At 35.1% G+C, this 18,843-nt stretch overlaps 1 protein-coding gene across 1 annotated transcript in view; it reads right to left on the bottom strand.

Annotated features, from left to right (window-relative positions):
* Nucleotides 1-18,843, bottom strand: part of LOC106062541 (uncharacterized) — a 262,239-nt gene that overhangs the window by 64,894 nt on the left and 178,502 nt on the right. The gene's annotated exons all lie outside the window — the stretch shown is intronic.

Raw genomic sequence — 18,843 nt, 5'->3', positions numbered from 1 at the left:
TTTTTTTATTCTAGTAGATTTATATTCGATTAAGAGGGAGGGGGGGAAATGAACTAATCGCTATTTATAGAAACAAAATAACAACAGTAATATCCGATTTTATGTTTATTAAAATAAAAAATACAGTTCAGGCTTTTTAAGTTTTATTAGAAAAAAAAATATAGCCACTAAAAAGGTTGAAAGGTGATCTCTTTAGGAAAAAAAACAACTTTGCGTCTCAAACAATCAGATGCGTTGTTGTGCGTCACATATCTAATACATCTTTATCAGCAATTAAAAAGTGTTTTGCAAAACTTTATTAGTTAGTTTATTTCGCCAGCTTCCTTTCTATTGACTTTTTTTTTCTAACAATTCTTCATATTCTCTTGCATTACTTTACATAAACAAGCAGGCACAAGAATTTCTTGAATTAGTACATACGATCTTTTATGTATATGATAATTTTATTGTGAAAACGTCACATTGATTTTTCTATGTACAATGTCTTTTTTCAACTCGTACCTTTATGACATTTTCTGGGTGGAACCTGAATGCGTGTGCACTGTTTGCGATTTTTTTAGAAATTTTAAGTTCCTGTATATCTTTAGGAAACGAATTTCTGGTTGGAATTTTTTTTTTCAGTGTAAAAAGATACCAATCTAAATTTGGCTAGATAACTAGAAAGAAAAAATTCTGAACGAACTATTCGTTTGCGGGTCTTTCCGCCTTCATTCGAATGGCTGATACTAAATCTTGATCTAAATGCCTATCATTAGAAAAATATAAAGTTGAGTACATTTATACATTTGCTTAACCAGGAATCTCTGGGGAAACAGGAAGGCGGGTCAAGAAAAATTAAGCTCACAGATTTGTCTAGTAGGCGTTTTGGAATGCTGTTGGACACTTGTTCACTGATAAACGTATCTCTAATAGACTTTTCTAGGTGGTGTTTAGCTGTAACGGCTTTTAGATTAAGTTACAAACTTCGGAAAGAAATCTTAATTTCTGCATGTCGATGTCTATCGTTTGACCTTGCTCTGGTTTGCAAGTAGCCAACCTGTCCCTGGCAAACATCACACTCAGAAAACAAAATCAGAGAATCGGTCACTTTTTTAGAAAATTCTGTTTCGACTGTTATAATTTTTCAATATAAAAAAAAATAATAATTTAACAAACAGAAGTCATTGGATTTTATCCTTTTTAAGCCTTATTCATTAATTAGTCCATAACAATTTCATGTGAACGCCTTTATGACTAGCCTTCAACATGTAACTCTGCAAGTGTTCTTGTGTTTTGATGCAAATTAGCCTAATTTTTATATGCAGGAAAGCGCAGAAACTTTGGTTTACAAGTTATGTACAAATAGTACAGCATTAGCTCTAACTTATAAATAAGTTGAGCTGATGATTTCAAAATACCCTTCTCCTTAAAAAAGTGTACCCTCAATTTATAATAAACATTTGGACAGTTTTTACAAGACAGCACTCTTTGCTATTTTCTCCATAAAACCACATCCACAATAGCCATCGTCCTTTCATTCCAAGTTTTATATTCTTGTTACGTCAATTGTTAATGCATTCTCGGGTAAGTCAACGTCAAAAATCATTATTGCGTCAAGACACGACTAGTTTTGTGTTTAGTGATTGCATTTTTAGCAATAAATATTATTCTAGTGTGATGTTGTTTGTTCAGGCTGTCTTGAGGTCAACTATGGATGACTGTTGAATTTCAACCAATTACTCTGCAAGCGTTTGGGTGTTATTGTTCGGGTGTATTCCGTGTAGTTGATCAACAATCCAGACAAAACAATAAACATCTATTTAACAAGTAAAGAGATGTAGTCAACGCTGAAGAACAATGTAACATGTATTTATTCTAAGAAAAGGCCACAGTAAAAGTCTCTGTCACTAAACACGTCGTTACCCTAGAGGATTATATCGCTAACTGATTTTCCGTTCTCTAACCCAACATATCCCAAACGTCCCTAGTCCCGTTCAATATACGTCTTCTATGGTGCGTCGCTAAATAACTAATCTATATAAATAAGGTGTCTAACACTAGACAACAGGAAGATGAAGGCGCTCAAGTATATACATGAATGAGAGCTTGCAATTCTGAATCTTTGGGGATATGTGAGATGGTGTTTCTACCGCATCTAATGTGCCATGACCTCCAGAAGTAGAGAGAATTGTAAGTGTTCCTTCGTGCAAGTTATCATGAGATTCAGTAACGTCCCTGAAGTGTTTTGTTCCAAACTGACGAGGAAATGAGTACTTTTACTACATCGCTTTGCAGAGGATTCCTTGACATGTTTTTTTATTATTATCATTTGTATCTCTCTCGTTTTCTTGACCTTTCCTTTCAATTTGGTAACATGTTTAATTGTTGAAATAATAATTAGATTTTAAGGTCCCGTATTAGATTCACGCGAGTATGCTCACACTAGTTTGACTTCTATATGACTATACAAAATATAGGTCTTAAGTTGATTGTTAATCTCTTTATGTATAGAGAGAGATGAAATTCACAGAAGCACTGTTTAGGGGGTATAAGTGAACAAAAGCGAATCCATTCTTTCAGAATATGTGACTAGCATTAGTAAACGGTAAGGCGAGACTAATTTATTTTACTGAACTTATTTAATGTGGCCAATTTTACAATCCCACCTGCCAATTTAGGCACCGTACATTTGCGTTGTTGCTCATATAGCCATTCCGCTCGAAGTAGGAGTACATAAGTAAGTTCACATCAAGAGGCTTTTAAATTACGTTTTAAATTGTATAACATTACAGTTATAATTATTGTACAATTATTATTTGTTTGATATGTATCCTTTAGGGATGTAGTACCACTGATTAGCATTGATTTGCATGAATTTTGAGCTATAAAACTGAATTGAATAAAGAAATTGCTATAATTTTTTTTCAAAAATATGACACCGTTTACTACATTTTACAATTAAATCTAAATCTCCCCTTGAAAATTAAGTCTGATCCTTATCTTATTTATTAAAGACGTTACTTCAAAAAGAATGTGATTACGTCATACGCGACATGCAATGGTCCGGAACGTGTCAATAATATTTCAGACAATCAATAGATTACAGGTAAACTTTTTTCTAATTTTTTTTTAACTTTTAAATTTTTGGTCAGGTATAAATAAAGAAATGATAACTGGGTCTTGGTTCGATAAAAACATATCATTGGGCCTTTACTTGAGCTACCATTAAATTGTATTTAAAGGCTAAGAATGTCCGTGGACTCTGAAAAAAAAGAGCTTTATGCTTATTCACTGGGTCGAAACCTTTCATGAAATACAATCTCTTTTTCTAGTTGGTCTATACAGGTGATCATAGCTGCTGAACGTAAGCATTGTATATATGTTAGACACGCATAGCTCAAATTCTAAGTAAAAGAAATCACAAAAGTTATTGCTCTATAGAAGAAGTGACGAAAGTTATATAATATAACAGGACAGACCTATATATATATATATATATATATATATATATATATATATATATATATATATATATATATATATATATATATATATATATATATATATATATATTGTTGTAACCCTGCCTTGCACCAGTGCTTGAGGTGCGCACTAGCGCACTAGTGAACGTAAACAGTAGGAGACTAGAATGGAGAGAATAACAGTGCATCAGGGATTGTGAAGAGTCTGAATGTTTGTAAACTAAGAAGCCAGCTTTTGGTGCTGCCTGAAGGTTGTAGAAGGGACCTGGAGCGAAGCGGGGAAGGCTGTCGTTGGTCCACATTCGGGTTGCTGTCTAAAGGACTGGTAAATTAGTAGAAAGACTCTGAGGAAGCTGAAGGATGCTATGTGTTTGTCCTAGTGAATAAACACCTGTCTTTATTTCCTGTTACACTGTGTTGTGTTGCCTGCCTTTACGTTGAGTGCCTACCCAAGAGATACAGCAATATATATATATATATATATATATATATATATATATATATATATATATATATATATATATATATATATATATATATAAATATACTACAATAAATATAGGTATTTGACTTCTATTTACGATTTATTTATGTAGGTTCTGTTTTACTATTACACGCAATGTATCAGAATTTAGATAAACCCATGTTCGTTTCTTGTGTAACTTCAGTATTTACCCTAAACACACATATCTTGTGGGGTTGGATAACTTTAATCAGTAACTACATCCTCTACTGGACATTATAAACAATACATCTCCTACTGGACATTATAGACACTATATCCCCTAATGAACATTATAGACACTACACCCTCTAATGGACATTATAAACAATACATCTCCTACTGGACATTATAGACACTATATCCCCTAATGGACATTATAGACAATATACCCTCTAATAGACATTATAGTCACAACACCCTTTATTGAATATTATAATAGAAAATTAATTATGTTCAAAGTTAATACATTTTAGAATATCCTAGCAGTGTAAATGTGTTGTCACCAGATGTATAAAAATGTTGAGTGCGAGATTAATATCTATGTGTGTATCTTTGAGACAGTTGTATATGTGTGTTTTATTGAGTAAATATGAATGTAAGAGGCTATTTTTTATTTCCTAAATAGTCATCTATGTGAATAGGAAGTAGTTTAAATAAGAAAATGTTCAGTTAATTAGTTTTTATTATACTATACAAATGTTGAGTGATCTACCTAGAAGAGAATTGAAGAATTACAATTTAGTTGTCTCCAGAAATATTATGTCGTCTTGACATTATCATGCAAACTTTTTTTTTGTTAAGGTATAAATTGGTAAATAGGTTCAAATTAATTATTACCTGTGAACAAATTATGTCTTTGCAGTGGATTCCTCATAAAAAGATAATGTTTCTGGATTTTTCAATATGTTATATACGCCGATAATGGTTTGATATACTTGTAAATAATATGTATAATACATCGTTTCTAATATGCGAGTGAAATATATCTTTTACATCTTGAATTTTTTTTCATTTCAAAATCTGACAGGTAAGTTTAGAGAACATAGGTACTCTAATTTTCTTTCATAGTCTTTCTGTTGGAGTACCACTGTTTATTCTTTCCTTAAATTAGTAGCATTTATACTTTCTCCTTACCACCTCTGTGCATGTCTCTTTCTCTCTCACTTTCTCTTACTCACTTTCTCTCTCTCTCTCTCATTCTTTCTCTTTCTCTTTCTCTCTCTCTTTTTCTCTTTTTCTCTCTCTTTATCTATCTTTTTCTCTCTCTTTATCTCTCTTTCTCTCTTTTTTCTTTCTGACTCTCTCTCTCTCTTTCTCTCTTTCTCTTCTCTTTCACTCCCAACTTAAGTAATTCATCGCATAGTGGGTGTTAGCTTTAACTTAAGCTTGCAACAACCTTTTATTTAGTGGTCATCGTTTAGGTGACACAAGTAACAACGATAATGTCTTAGCAGTAGGCCTACATAAATTCTTAAGAAAACAAAAAACATAAGCCTTTACCTCGACCCATAGATTCAGTGCAATTCTAGCAAAAATACTAAAGGAGATCCAATCTGCGCCATTTTTCTCTATCATGGTTGACAGCACTCAAAGAGAATTACCAATTTATTAAATTTGCATTTTTTTTTCTGAAAATGTTTTGAGAATACTGATGACGAATTACCCAAAGCAATTGCAAACAGATATTCATTAGTAGTTTTTGATATTTGCGAGAACCAAAAGTCTTCATGTTTGACTGAACATATACTCTTACGTAATAAAATATCACCATCTTTCTTTAAATTACATTACTTGCGATGCCATGGCAATGGTGGTTTTCCAATATGAGCGGAAAGTACAAAAGCCTTTTTGAATTAATTCAACAAAAGAAGCCGCTCAGGCATAATGTTTACTGTGCAAGTGATCCTTGAAAATGGTCTTAAATGATTTCTGTCTGCTGTGTTCATGAGCTTGCATTGGAATGTCTTTTTGTAAATGAGCTAATACATACAAACTACTGGATTTTTTGTCCCACAAAATATTTGTCATATGGGCGGAAGGGGCGCATCAACAAATTCTTAAACCCGTCCTCAAGGGTACCTTGCTACGCCACTGATTATTCCCTTACTTTTTCTAGTATGTTTTTTATCAGATCAATTTTTTAGTTGGCGGTCATTATCTTTGCCTTATAGCTTATAACAAAGAAAATCGTGTCTCAAGTTTAACACATATATCCGTATTAAAATATATTCATATTAAAGATCACATAGAATAGAGTTTATAGACGTAATAACGGCAATGTCTTGGATTCCGTTGAGTTAGCCTATAGACCTAATTGTTATGGAGTGTTGTTGTGTGTAATTCTATGGTAACGGTGAGACGATGTCAGCGATTGGTTGATATCTATATAGTGTGAATGATGCAAGGTAATCGACACTGTCGTCATTTTGTTTTTATTATTATTGCTAAAATCTACAAAACAAATAATTTCATCTGAACTTTGTATTTATCTATTTTGTATTAAAAGGTATATTCACAAATAAGCTTTACAAATTATTTCAAGTTTTGCAAGCTAAAATATAATACGCCAACATCGGTTCAGTTACCTACCAGCAGTTTGGTGCTACAAGTCAACGACTGTCCACAATGATTTTCATTTTTTCAGATTTTCTTTAAATAAAAAAAAAATATATTGCAAACCTTAGAAGACGTAAATGGCTTTGACTGCATGACTAGCGGGAAAATATTTAGGTCACAACTGGGTATTGTATCGTCACATGAAACCCTGCACTCAACCTTAATCTTCAGAATCGAAGACATTTCCATTATTATTGTTTTAAGGGATGCAAATTAACATTTTGAATATATGTCAGTTATAGATGATGACATCAAATGAAGCCACGTGGAGGAAGAAACAGCCGCCGAGCTTCATGTCGTCTGGTCTCCTAACGATAAGTCACCCGCTAAACTTATGATCTTGTTGAACGAAGCAGAGGAGGCGCTGTGTTACTTAAGACCTGTGAATTGTGCAGTGTTCTCCACGCGAGCGAATGCAACAATAAAGAGTACGCCAACTCAGCGTTATGAGCTCACTGTCTCTATACTTGGGGTGAAATCTTCAGGCTACTTGAGTTCGCGAAAACCCTGTTATTTTATATACGTTATAATGGTTTAATTTAATAATGTACACTTAGAATTAGCGCGGGTCCTATGAAAGCGCGGGGCCCACTGCGACCGCATAGGCTGCAGTGGCCTAAGGCCGGCCCTGTCTACTAGGAACTTTAACAATTCGTCCACTTCTTGTTGTCTTGACTGGCACAACAAGTTCTCTAGACGTTGGTCTATAACTGTCTGTTTCGTTTTTTCAACAGTTTGCAGTTCATTGTCTTCATCGGTATCATAGTACCCAGAGATGTCTTCATCGAAACTCTTATTTAAAAAGCGTTGATTTCTTCTGTATGTTTTTCCATTGTTTGTCTTTATGATGTAAGATCTGGGTGCTGAATTTTTTTTATGACAACTGCTTTCTGCCATGTTTGACCTAGACCAACTCCCCGACAGAATAATCTTTAGGTAGTCTTGCTTTTGCATCGTATTTCACTTAGCTTTTCATCTGTCGTTCGTTGAGTATTGTCTCTGCATTTTCAGCTACCGATGGTTTCAATAGTTTGTGATCAGTTGGAATGATTCCCTGAGTCTTCTACTCGTCAGCAGCTGTGATGGTGAATACGGCAGTCCAATTATCGGATTATTTCTATACACGAGCATAACGAGATATGAATCTTTCCCACTTTTGTATACTCTGAATCCTTTTGCTTTCGCACAAAACATAAACAACCAACAATGACGTAATACCATATAATATTAGCACAGAATCTTCTTCATGCAGTGAAAAATTAAGAATTTTTTGCCTATCTGGAATTCTCGTCAAAGCTCCTGTGCCCTATTAATATAGTTCGGAAGAAACTACAAAAGTCTGGACTGCATATACGGGAATCTTCTAAAGAAATTAGTACCCTTTCATGCTTTCTGCAAAATGATGAGAAACTGACAAAATCCCAATCCATCGAAAAAGCTAAAGAAGGTAGTGAATACTATGGATTCCCTGTAATCAAAACAACCATATGAAAGAAAAGACTTGATGGGAAGTTGAGTTCTAATGTAGGACGGTCAATACAACTGCAATTCAAACGTGTTGCGACAGAAGTGCTGGACATTACGTCATGTGAGAGATCATTCTCAAAGCTCAAACTCATCAAAAAGTATCTCAGGAGCACAATGACGCAAGAAAGGCTTATCATGGTTTTAATGTCAGTGAAGTCACAAATACTAGAAAGTATCGATGTAGTTGATGTTATAGATGTCTTTACTGCACAGAATGCACGACGTGAAGCGATATCAATTTAGATTTGTCACTTGTGCATTATTTAACTAATAAACAAAGGTATTATTCATTAAAAGAGTCTTGATTACTTTTTGTTAAGTTTACTGATATACTGAACCAATTTGATTAGGGGCTTATATATTTTTGCGTACATTATCCCATGTCATATGTCGAATGTCAAAATGCAAGGGGCCCCCAAAGAGGTCAATCCCCCCGGGCCCCCAAATCCCTAGTTACGCCCCTGATATAATATTACCTACCAATTGAAGCAAAATTATTTTCAATAAAATAGTGTAGACATTTAATAGATCCAGTTGTCTTATTTACGCTTCATAAAATATTAAAGCCACTCGCGTATGAAACTTAAATGTTAGTGTCAGGAATATGAGAATATAGCTTCCAATTATAACGAATACCTTACTAGATCAATTATTATAAAATTTAGTTTTTGAATGGTTAACATGTTTAATAATACGCCTTTATTTTGTTTTCTCTGCGCGCCGGTTGCATGACTTGCTAATTTTATTAATATCATTGAGATGCGCTTGAAAGGTACGCACGATATTATAAATGGAGCTTTTAGTGTTTCAAACATATATCAACATGTATAGTCGCAGTTGTAGAGAATGTATTGTTGTAAAATGTTTTGAAACACAAGTTTACATGCGCTCTATAGTATACATTTAATAACTTGTTGATTGGTTCTAATTGTTAGCACGAAGTGCGTCTGTTAAACTAGATTTCTTATATGAGCGGGGGAAAATAGAAAATAACTACCTCTAGAGTTAACAAACAAAATATAATTAAACACCTCGTCATAATAATGTTACAGACATAGACATACATAAATATAGACTGGCCGAAGGAAGTAACTTCATGTAACTTGAAAACATGTATATCTATTGTATTCGGATTTCCGAATTATGAAAAATTGCATGATCTTCATTCTTAGAGATTAAAAAAAAACTACACTGCCTCCTTTTTTACAATATATATATAGGTGTGTGTCTGAAATAGATATGAATACTTGACTTTTATACTGCTCATAAATGCTGCATAATAAAGTACATAAAAATTGCAAGTCACAAATTTTCGTTTCATAAAACTCTTTAATCGGCCAGTCTATATTTATTTATGTCTATGGTTACAGATTATTCTCTTCTTTTTTTTTCAGTTTTTATTAAAAAACAGGAGAATGGAACGACTAGCATAACAAAGCGAATTAATTTCTTAAATATTAGTGCAATAATTATTTAGCTTGCTCAGATTATTCTGGTTATAATCGCAGGAGTCAAATATCCTGGTAAGAAAGTTTGATCATTAAGAGTTGATAGATTGAAATAACAACATAATTAAACAGTATTGTTTCTCATTTTAGATGAAGGTGAAACGACTTTAGATATTTGGAAAATCATGATCATTTATAAAGTATTGGTCAATATCATATTAATAATAGTTGAGTCTATATTACTTTGTATAAGAACAAGTAAGTCTAACAATATTGATACCTATTAATTTGGAAGAAAGGCGTATGTGTTTTTTTAACTCCTGCTCAGAGTTAATATTGAAATTTAACACTCAGTTATTTACAAACAGTAGAGACTTTTGTAGGCAGACAGGATTTTAGGAAATATAGGCGGGGATACTGCTCGGGATTTCGATAAAAAAGGGCCTCCACAAAAATGCTGGCAATATTTGTAGGTACCACAGTATCTTCATGAAAATCATCACTTATTAAATATAAATTAATACTATACTCGAATGTCCTAGTATAAATCATTTTTAATCCTCTACACCAGGCATGTCAAACTCAGTGTTAGCGGGCCGAATGCTGCCCGCGACCACACTGCATGCAGCCCTCTTGGCCACCTCAAAAATTGTCCAAAAAAAAGTTAAATTTTAAGCAATTAAGTCACTACTAATTTTCAGGTAAAAAAGAACTAAAACTTAACAATCAAATTCGTTGAACGCACTAGCGGATCCAGAACTTCGGAGTGGAGGGGGGCGATTTTTTTCCAAACCCTAACCCTAACGCCCAGTTAACCCTAACCCTATGCATAAACGTGTGTACAGCATATATATATATATGAGAAATAAAAAAAAAAAGCAGTGTTTCTCAACTTTTTGCGAAGAAAAAAATCCAGACATGTTGAGCCCTTACTATTGATAGTTTGGGGGTCTGGGGGAGCGCTGTAAGGCTCCTTAGTGGGGTTCGGGGCGAAGCCCCAACGCCTTAATCGTTTTTTTTGCATTCTTTACTGTAGAAACGCATTCTCCTGACATTAACAGCTCATTAATTATCAGTGGGGTTCGGGGCAAGGCCCCGACGCGCAAAAACGTTTTCTTGCATTTTTCACTGCTGAAACGCATTCTCCTGACATCTACAGTTCATTATTAATCCTATTAAAAAATATTCAAATATGAATTAGAAAGGCCCTTACTACATTGCAAATAAAACGATTTGAAGATACCCCACATATTTAGATTTACGCTTTGAAGATCGCCGACAAAAAAACAAATTTGAATAATAATATTTTTTTAGAAAAGCTTATTTGTAAGCGATACAGTTTGTTTAATAGGCATGTTTGTAACTTTGTTTTGTTACAGGACTATAATTCAAAGCGCTAAAGAAAAGTTTCGGAAGTGGGAGGAGAAATTAAGTGGATCAATTAGACTCTACTCTAAATTTGTTTGCAATTTTAGGATTGAAGCATAAATTATGAGCTATAGTCCCACATTTATTTAACTAGAAAAATAGCAGATTGAGTAAAGGTTGGAAAAGGGCGACTAGGAAAAGATTATTTGGGTTCAGAACCCATCTCAATCGTTACTCTTATTCTGAAAAATTTCGTATGACTTCTAAATTTTCCAAAGCAAAGTCTTCCTTTAAAAAATTATGATAAATTTATATGAAATTACAAAAACTCTGTCGCCATATTTGACTATTTTCTTTTAAAACATCATGTTTTCGTCTGGAAAAGGGAGGGGTGGTAGAATGATAATCCTCGCTCCTTTTTATAATTTCTGTTAATGATTGCATTTGGCAAGAATAGGGGTTGTGCGACTCGATATAAGAATTTAATTTATAGCACATATAAAGTATATTAGTGACAGATTTTTCTTATAATTTTGTAATTTCTTAACTATAATTCAAAAAGAAAAAGTATTGGTTTGTCCGATGGGCGAAGGTGATTGCAAATATCGCCCCTCCCACCTGGTACAACCCTTTTTCATTTTATATTTACTAATGATAAAATTTGAGATTAGAGTGTGTGTGCGACATAATATACAAATGGGTTTACATATCAATACGTAGCTTATATTATATAGATATTTAACTAATTTTGTTCACAAACTTATATTTCCCCATAAAATTAGAACCGCCCCCCTCACACTCAAAGGGTTTAGGTGGGAATGGCAGTAGATGTATTCGCCCCCCCCCACCCAATCGGAAAACAAGGGGAACGACATAATATAAAGATCGGTTAAAACACCAATAACACGTTTTAATCATATATATATATATATATTTAATTGATTCTGTTAGCAAGCTGTGATTTCTACAAATTTATTGGACCGCCCCCCCCTCGAAAGTTTATGGGGTGGAGGGGCGGGATTGATCGCCCCCTCCCGACCCCACCAATCGGCCAAAATGCCTGAGAGGGGGGGGCGAAATAATCTAAAAATAGTTTGAAATATAAATAATTAGCATATTTTATTAACACTAGAAATAAATTCGTATACAAATTGTGTGAATTCTATTCTAAAATTCGTCCGCCCCCCCCCTGGATCCGCCAGTGGTTGAACGTATGAAGTATTCTTATATAATATAATGTTTGGAAACAAATAATTTTTCGACAATTTTAGTTAAACTGAATTAGATGTGGTAATGTCTTTTTTTTTTTATTAACTTCCAATTAGGCCTATATTTCAAGTTATCTTTTAAGTTTATTGCTGATTTTTTAACTTTTTATTTATTATTAGTGGCCCCCGAAAGGGGAAAACGCTATTAGTTTTGTATGGAATGTCTGTCTGTCTGTCCGTCTGTCTGTACGTCCCGTTTAGATCTCGTAAACTAGAAAAGCTATTGAAAATACGACATCACAATATTTTAGACCATTCAAAGTTCTGATGCAACGTCTACTTTTTTTTTCTGAAAGTGAAAAATCTAATTTTTAAAATCAGTTATGCAAGCATTTTTTACAGAGAAAAAGCTCATTAGTATGCATTATAAGTTAAACCTAATTTAAAACAAATAATAATCTTATATATATATTTTTTTTTCCTAATCATTTTATTGCGTCAATATAATATTGAGGATTTGATAAAGAGATTGAGCCTTTTCAAAACCATTAGATTATAAGACGTAGGCCAGGGGAGGTGCGTTGGATGAGCGGTAAATCTTTTGGCTTCCAAACCGGTGGTCCCGGGTTCGAATCCTGTTGAAGACTGGAATTTTCAACTTTGAAAACTTTGGGCGCCTCTGAAACCACTTAGCTCTAATGGGTACCTGACATTTGTTTTGGAAAAGTAAAGGAGGTTGGTCGTTGTGCTGGCTACATGACACCCTGGTTAACCGTAGTACACAAAAACAGATGAACTTTACATCATCTGCCCTATAGACCACAAAGTCTGATAGGGGAACCAGTTAGGCCAGGTTCACATCTAACTTCACATTCACGTTCACCTATCCTTTGATCTGCGGGACCGTTGGGGCACTACACAAGATCTGTTAACCTTCAATCTCCATTCTTATCTCTCATTTGTCTTTGATATAATTTCATTCGGATGTTCTTTCTGAAAATATTAAAGCCTGCCTGGGTGGAACACATCGGGGTCGATTTTGAGTTTGTGTTTCCACACAAACTGTCTTTTGTAATCTTGTTAATTATTAATAATCACATCATTAATAAGCAATTTGTTAGACACACACAAAAAATATCAGTGGTTAATATTGTCATTCTATTTTATTTTAGTAATTACTAGGCCTCATTTATATTCAGTTTATTTAGTACTGTCTGCGGTCACATGACAATTAAATTTGCTAGAATAATGGAATTAAATACTGATGAACAATCAGTAACTACAGCAGCAACTGCTACTAAAAGAAAAACTAAGGAAGAAAATAGATCACTGCTTAATATGCAATTCCTGCATTAGTGTGCCCAAAGAGTACAATGTCAAACAACATTGCGCTAATCACAAAATGGCATATGATGCTTACACCGGAAAAATGAGAGATGACAAGTTACTTGAATTGAAAAATAGTTTTAAAAGGCAACAAATAGTAGTTGTTAAACCGAAAAACGAGTCCGCCACATTAGCGACAACAAAGCCACTACTTCTCGCTTATCTCCCATTGAACCGGGGTCAGGTAAACATTCACTTACATTGGTCACAGCCTCTGGGTGTCTGACGTTCACGTTCGACACCACCTAAGCTGGAATATACTTCATTCCTTCCTCCATTCCTACCCACGTCACTCCTTGATCAATGAGATAATCTGTGTCAACACATTTCTAGGTGCGACTCAATTCTCGAGTCAGATTCACCCACGTGGGAGATTATCTTTAGGCTCTCGCCCTTCCCCTTTCCGCCATCTCTTCCGGCCATTATAAGCTGAGCTATGTCGAAATAGACACACTCTGTCATGTTTCCTTCTCGCTGACAGTCGAGTCTGGACTAATCAATTATTTTTACTTCTAGACGATTACCTTGCGCCTCCCTCAGGTATTTGTCTATTTACTTGGCATTAATTGACTGCCCACTAGTCAGCCTATTTGGATCTACCCTTTAAGATCACTTGCATATTTGGTGCTATTCAGCGCTGCAGGTTAATTCTTGCCTCTTTGGATCTACTATTTGGTGCTATTCAGCAATACATGCTACTACTTGCCAACCCATTTGGCTCTGTTCAGCTCTACTTGCCTGCCTCTTTCACAATCCACTTGTCAACCTATTGGGCACGGCGTTCCCTTAAATCACGTGTCTATGTGAGATGTCATAGCTTCGCCTACTCACCACAACTCGCTGGACCTATCCTGGTGACGACGCTGTCCACGGCATATCAGCTCTGCCCGCAGCACACCTGTGCCCACGGTAGCCGGCCACCCATCCAACTGTGCCCACAACGGATATCAGAACTTTGGATTGAGACTCCACAAGGACTTAACCACCTGCGACTTTATACCCACTAGTGCGCCACATCCAGCTGCAAGACCTCCCCCCAGGAACACAGCTAACTTCTGAATTAGTAGGACGACCAGCTAAGTGCAGAGGAAAAAAGTGATATACTCTACCATAAAGTACATAGTATGATGATCTATATATATAATTCTCTTCTTACCTCAAAAGTTTAAACAAGAAGTAAAGGAAAGATCACTCTCTTATTTCTGCGGATTTACCACGAGAAAACAAGAGTAGTATTCACACTACGTATGACTGGCTGCGCGATTGACTGTCATTTAAATTTATCAAACCCTGACCGAACCCACCCCCTTTGTCCAGCGGAAGGTTTGGGCTAGGAACTAATCTAAGTAATCTACTGATTAGCAGGGCCAGACTTAACCATTGTGGGGCCCAATGCAAAAAGGATTTCGCGGGGCCAAGTTTGGATAGGGAAGCGGATAATAAGTGAAATTTAAGAGTTAGTATTAGAAAATAAATTAGTCTATACAATTTAATCATTCTTTACTACGTACAGAATTACTTTACGAGCCTTACGTGTAGCAAAGTTATACAGTATATCATAATAATTCTGTTTCTATATAGATCACGCTCAATAGCAAGAATTACCAAATGTTTCAATCTATCTTTGAGAAATGTTGACCTCCTGGTAAATCGACATGAAGGCGCGGGAAATCTGTTTTAAGTTAAAAAATTGTTTAATTTAATAATTTATACACCTTGAATTAGCGCAGGTCCTATGAAAGTGCGGATCCTTTGAAATTTGGGGCCCACTGCGGTCGCATCGGTTGCAGTGGCGTAAGACCGGCTATGCAAAATAGCGGCGTATGCTACGCCGCCGGTCTACTAGTACAATATAACTGCTAAAAGATGGATGCAAATCTCCTCCTCCATTTTATTTTGCATTGTACATTTATATAAATAAATATTCTTTAATTCTTCAAAATTTGCATATTTCTCCATTGTATGTTTTGTTGCGTGTTTGCTCCCGATATATCTGTGATAGCCCGGTGTGTGGCAAACTAAAAATAGTCATCTCCTAGATATCAAACAATTCACCCACACACGTCATACACGAGGCCCGTCACAATGAGAACCGCTAGAGTATAGCTAAAACTAAACAATGAGATGTATCGTCAATAACAGTCCCTTTGTGACTATATTGTTATTAACCATATTCGTGTGATCTATAGCTAAAGTTAGTTTATTAAGATCAACCGATCAGTGTTTAATTAAGTATGCATTGTCTAGTGGTATATAGGTACCTAATTATATTTTATAGGTTATTTGGTGTAATCTCTAGGTATATAATTACACCTATGTATGCAAATCCTAAAACTTTAAAAATTTTCTAAGTTAATATGTATATACAAATAGTTTATTTACAGTTAAAGTCGGAGGGTTTGTGGCGGAGAGGTAAAGGGGTCCCGGGTTCGAATCCAGGTGAAGACAGGGATTTTTTATATCGAGATCCCTGGCCACCCCTAAGTCCACCCAGCTCTAATGGGTAGCTGATATTAGTTGGGTAAAAGTAAAGGCGATTGGTCATAGGCCATAGAAACATATAATCTTTATATCATCTTCCCTTTAGACAAGGTCTAATTGAATAATTCGATTCTCGTTAACCGTTTAACCGTTTACACTAGAGGGCAATCTGTTTACGAGATAGAAAAAAATTAAGACGAAGCTTTGACCTATCTATAAACCCGAGCTAGTGAAGAAAGCTGCAGTGTTACACCTGATCGGTGAAGCTCTAGAGACATCACTTTTTTTTTTCATATTTTTTTTTATAAACTAAATCAATCGTTGATTATTTAATGTTGATCAGTATTTCTGTAGATAGATTACAAAGTATTTGTGTAACTTGCTAATCAATGCAGACTATGTACACATCATGGGCGTAGCCAGTTGGGGTTTGGGTTCAAACCCCCCCCCCCCCACAAATAAAATCCCCCCCTCCCGCAGGGGGAGGATCGGAACTTAGTGACTGATTTTTTGCTTTGATTTTGTTTATTTTAGGTGAGATTTTAATACTAAACTATCACTTGCACCAGCACAGCCAAGATGGTTTTGAGTTTAAAATCCCCTACCACGGGATTTTGAGTTTAAAACATCTACCACGGGGTTTTTAGTTTAAAAATCACTACTTGGGGGTTTTGCAGTTAAATCCTCCTCTTTTATAAAACAAAACAAAATAAATGCAAACGACAATCCCCAAATTCCAAGACCACAGTTAAGAAAATTTACGATAAACCCCCTCTTCAATATAAAAAAAAGAATTACACATTCAATATTCTATGAGCGTAGCCAAAGAAGTTTTGAGTTTACATCCCTCTCTCTCTTCAGTAGGGTTTGAAGCTAAAAAATACCTCAATATAAATAAAAGCAAATTACGGACTCAAAATGTTATTAGCGTATCTAAATCGGTTTCGACTCAGTTTTGAGTTTAACCCCCCCTTAATCCAAGTTTAAAACTAAAAATACCTCTTGAATATGAATACAAAAAAGCAAATTATGCACTCAAAATGTAATGAGCGTAGATAAATGGGTTTTGACTCAGTTTTGAGTTTAAACCCTCCGTCAACGGGGTTTGAAGCAAAAAATACATTATCATTGTAAAAAGAAATAAAAAAAAAATTACTTACTCAAAATGCTATGAGTGCTGCTAAAAGGGGGTTTGGAGTTAAACACCCCCTTCAATGGAGTTTTATGCTAAAAAAATACCTCAATATAAAAAAAGAAAATTACACACTAAAATTAATTGAGCGTAGCCAAGCCAATTGGGGGTTTTGAGTTTAAACCCCTCTACTCCAGGTGGTTTTGAGTTTAAAATCCCCCTACAGAGCGTCTTCAATATTATTCTAAAGCAATCTACAGTTACCATATTCTATGACAGTAGCTAAATGTAAGTTTGAATAAAAAAAAATAACTCCAGAGATTTTTTTAGTTTAAAACATCCAACAGATGATTTTGACGATAAAACTTCCCTTTTCGATATAAAATCTAAAGCAAACTACAGTCACTTAATACCAAGAGCGTATTCAAGATAGGTTACACATTTGTATCAGTGGCGGGCTCTATTAATAAAGTGCAGTGAATAGTCATCTGCGGAATTTAAAAAACACCAAATGTGGCTCAACAAAGATGGCTAAGACTGCCTAAGACATACTTTAGGAGTCAGTTATAGAGATCGGGTATAAATCAAGGAAATCCTGTGCCGAACTGGGAGTCGACCCCTTAGTAAGATTGTGACAAAGCGTCGCATGAATTACGCATAATAAGAGTTGCAATGACATCCTAGTACAACTTTGCGCGACACATTTATGGAGGTCCTCAGAGCTGGTGGGAAGAGGCTTTAGACATTACCTGTGACAGATTTATGTGGAAACAGCTTTACGGCTAATGCACCGAACGGCGCGGGAGGGTCTAAGTCAGTAAGAATAAAACATTAGGTCTTTGAAATAAAACATTTTAATAGCAGGAAAATGTACTGTAGATACCCCAGAATATGCATTTTGGTTGCTTTTAATACCAGAAATATTGCTTTGTGGCGGGGCTCCGCCCCGCGCTGTGGGAGCTCCTAGCGCTCCCCCAGGCCCCTGCTGGCAGTGGCGGGGAGTCAAAAAGTCAGGAAGAACCTATTTTAGGGCACAATAAACGTGTTCCGAAAGAATGAAGGGTCAGAATGTGATAAAGATTTTGTACACACAAAAACAAATAGATACATACATGCAAAAATATTTTTTCGCCAGGGGGGAGGGGGAGAAAAAAAATCCTCCCAAACCCCCCTTCCCTGAAAAAAAATCTTGGTTACGCCCATGGTACGACTATGTTTTTTTTCCAGAACGCTCTTAATCCCAATAATAAAATGGCCCGCTTTACAACGCTCCACCACCCAAACGCTATTATCAGCCCTCAAATTTTGTTTTCCAGTTCGTCTCTTATATTTTACAAACGAAAGGCTCGGAACCCTTTATTATTGAAAATACACAAACATTTTTTAGACCCATCAGTTTGGTCATCTCATATTATGTTCCCCGGTCATTTCATCTCCTCGTTAATTCATCACCGTTGTTTCATCATCTGATCATTTTATCTAAGAAACAGTAATTGCAAAATTGTAAAATAAGCAATATTTAATATATTCATTTCTTTTTAAATGCCAAAAAGTGTTACACCTTTGATAAGAACAAAATTAAATGCTTTTAAAACTATAAAAATTTAAGATGTATAAATATAGATGTCATGTAAAAAAAAAGTGTTTCTGTGTTCATCTATATCAATAAGATAGATGGAATATTGATTATAAATACAGAAGACGATTCATC

Source organism: Biomphalaria glabrata, chromosome 14 (genome assembly GCF_947242115.1).
Source record: "Biomphalaria glabrata chromosome 14, xgBioGlab47.1, whole genome shotgun sequence".
NCBI classification, from domain to species: Eukaryota; Metazoa; Mollusca; class Gastropoda; family Planorbidae; genus Biomphalaria; species Biomphalaria glabrata.
This window is presented reverse-complemented; position numbering and strand designations above follow the sequence as displayed.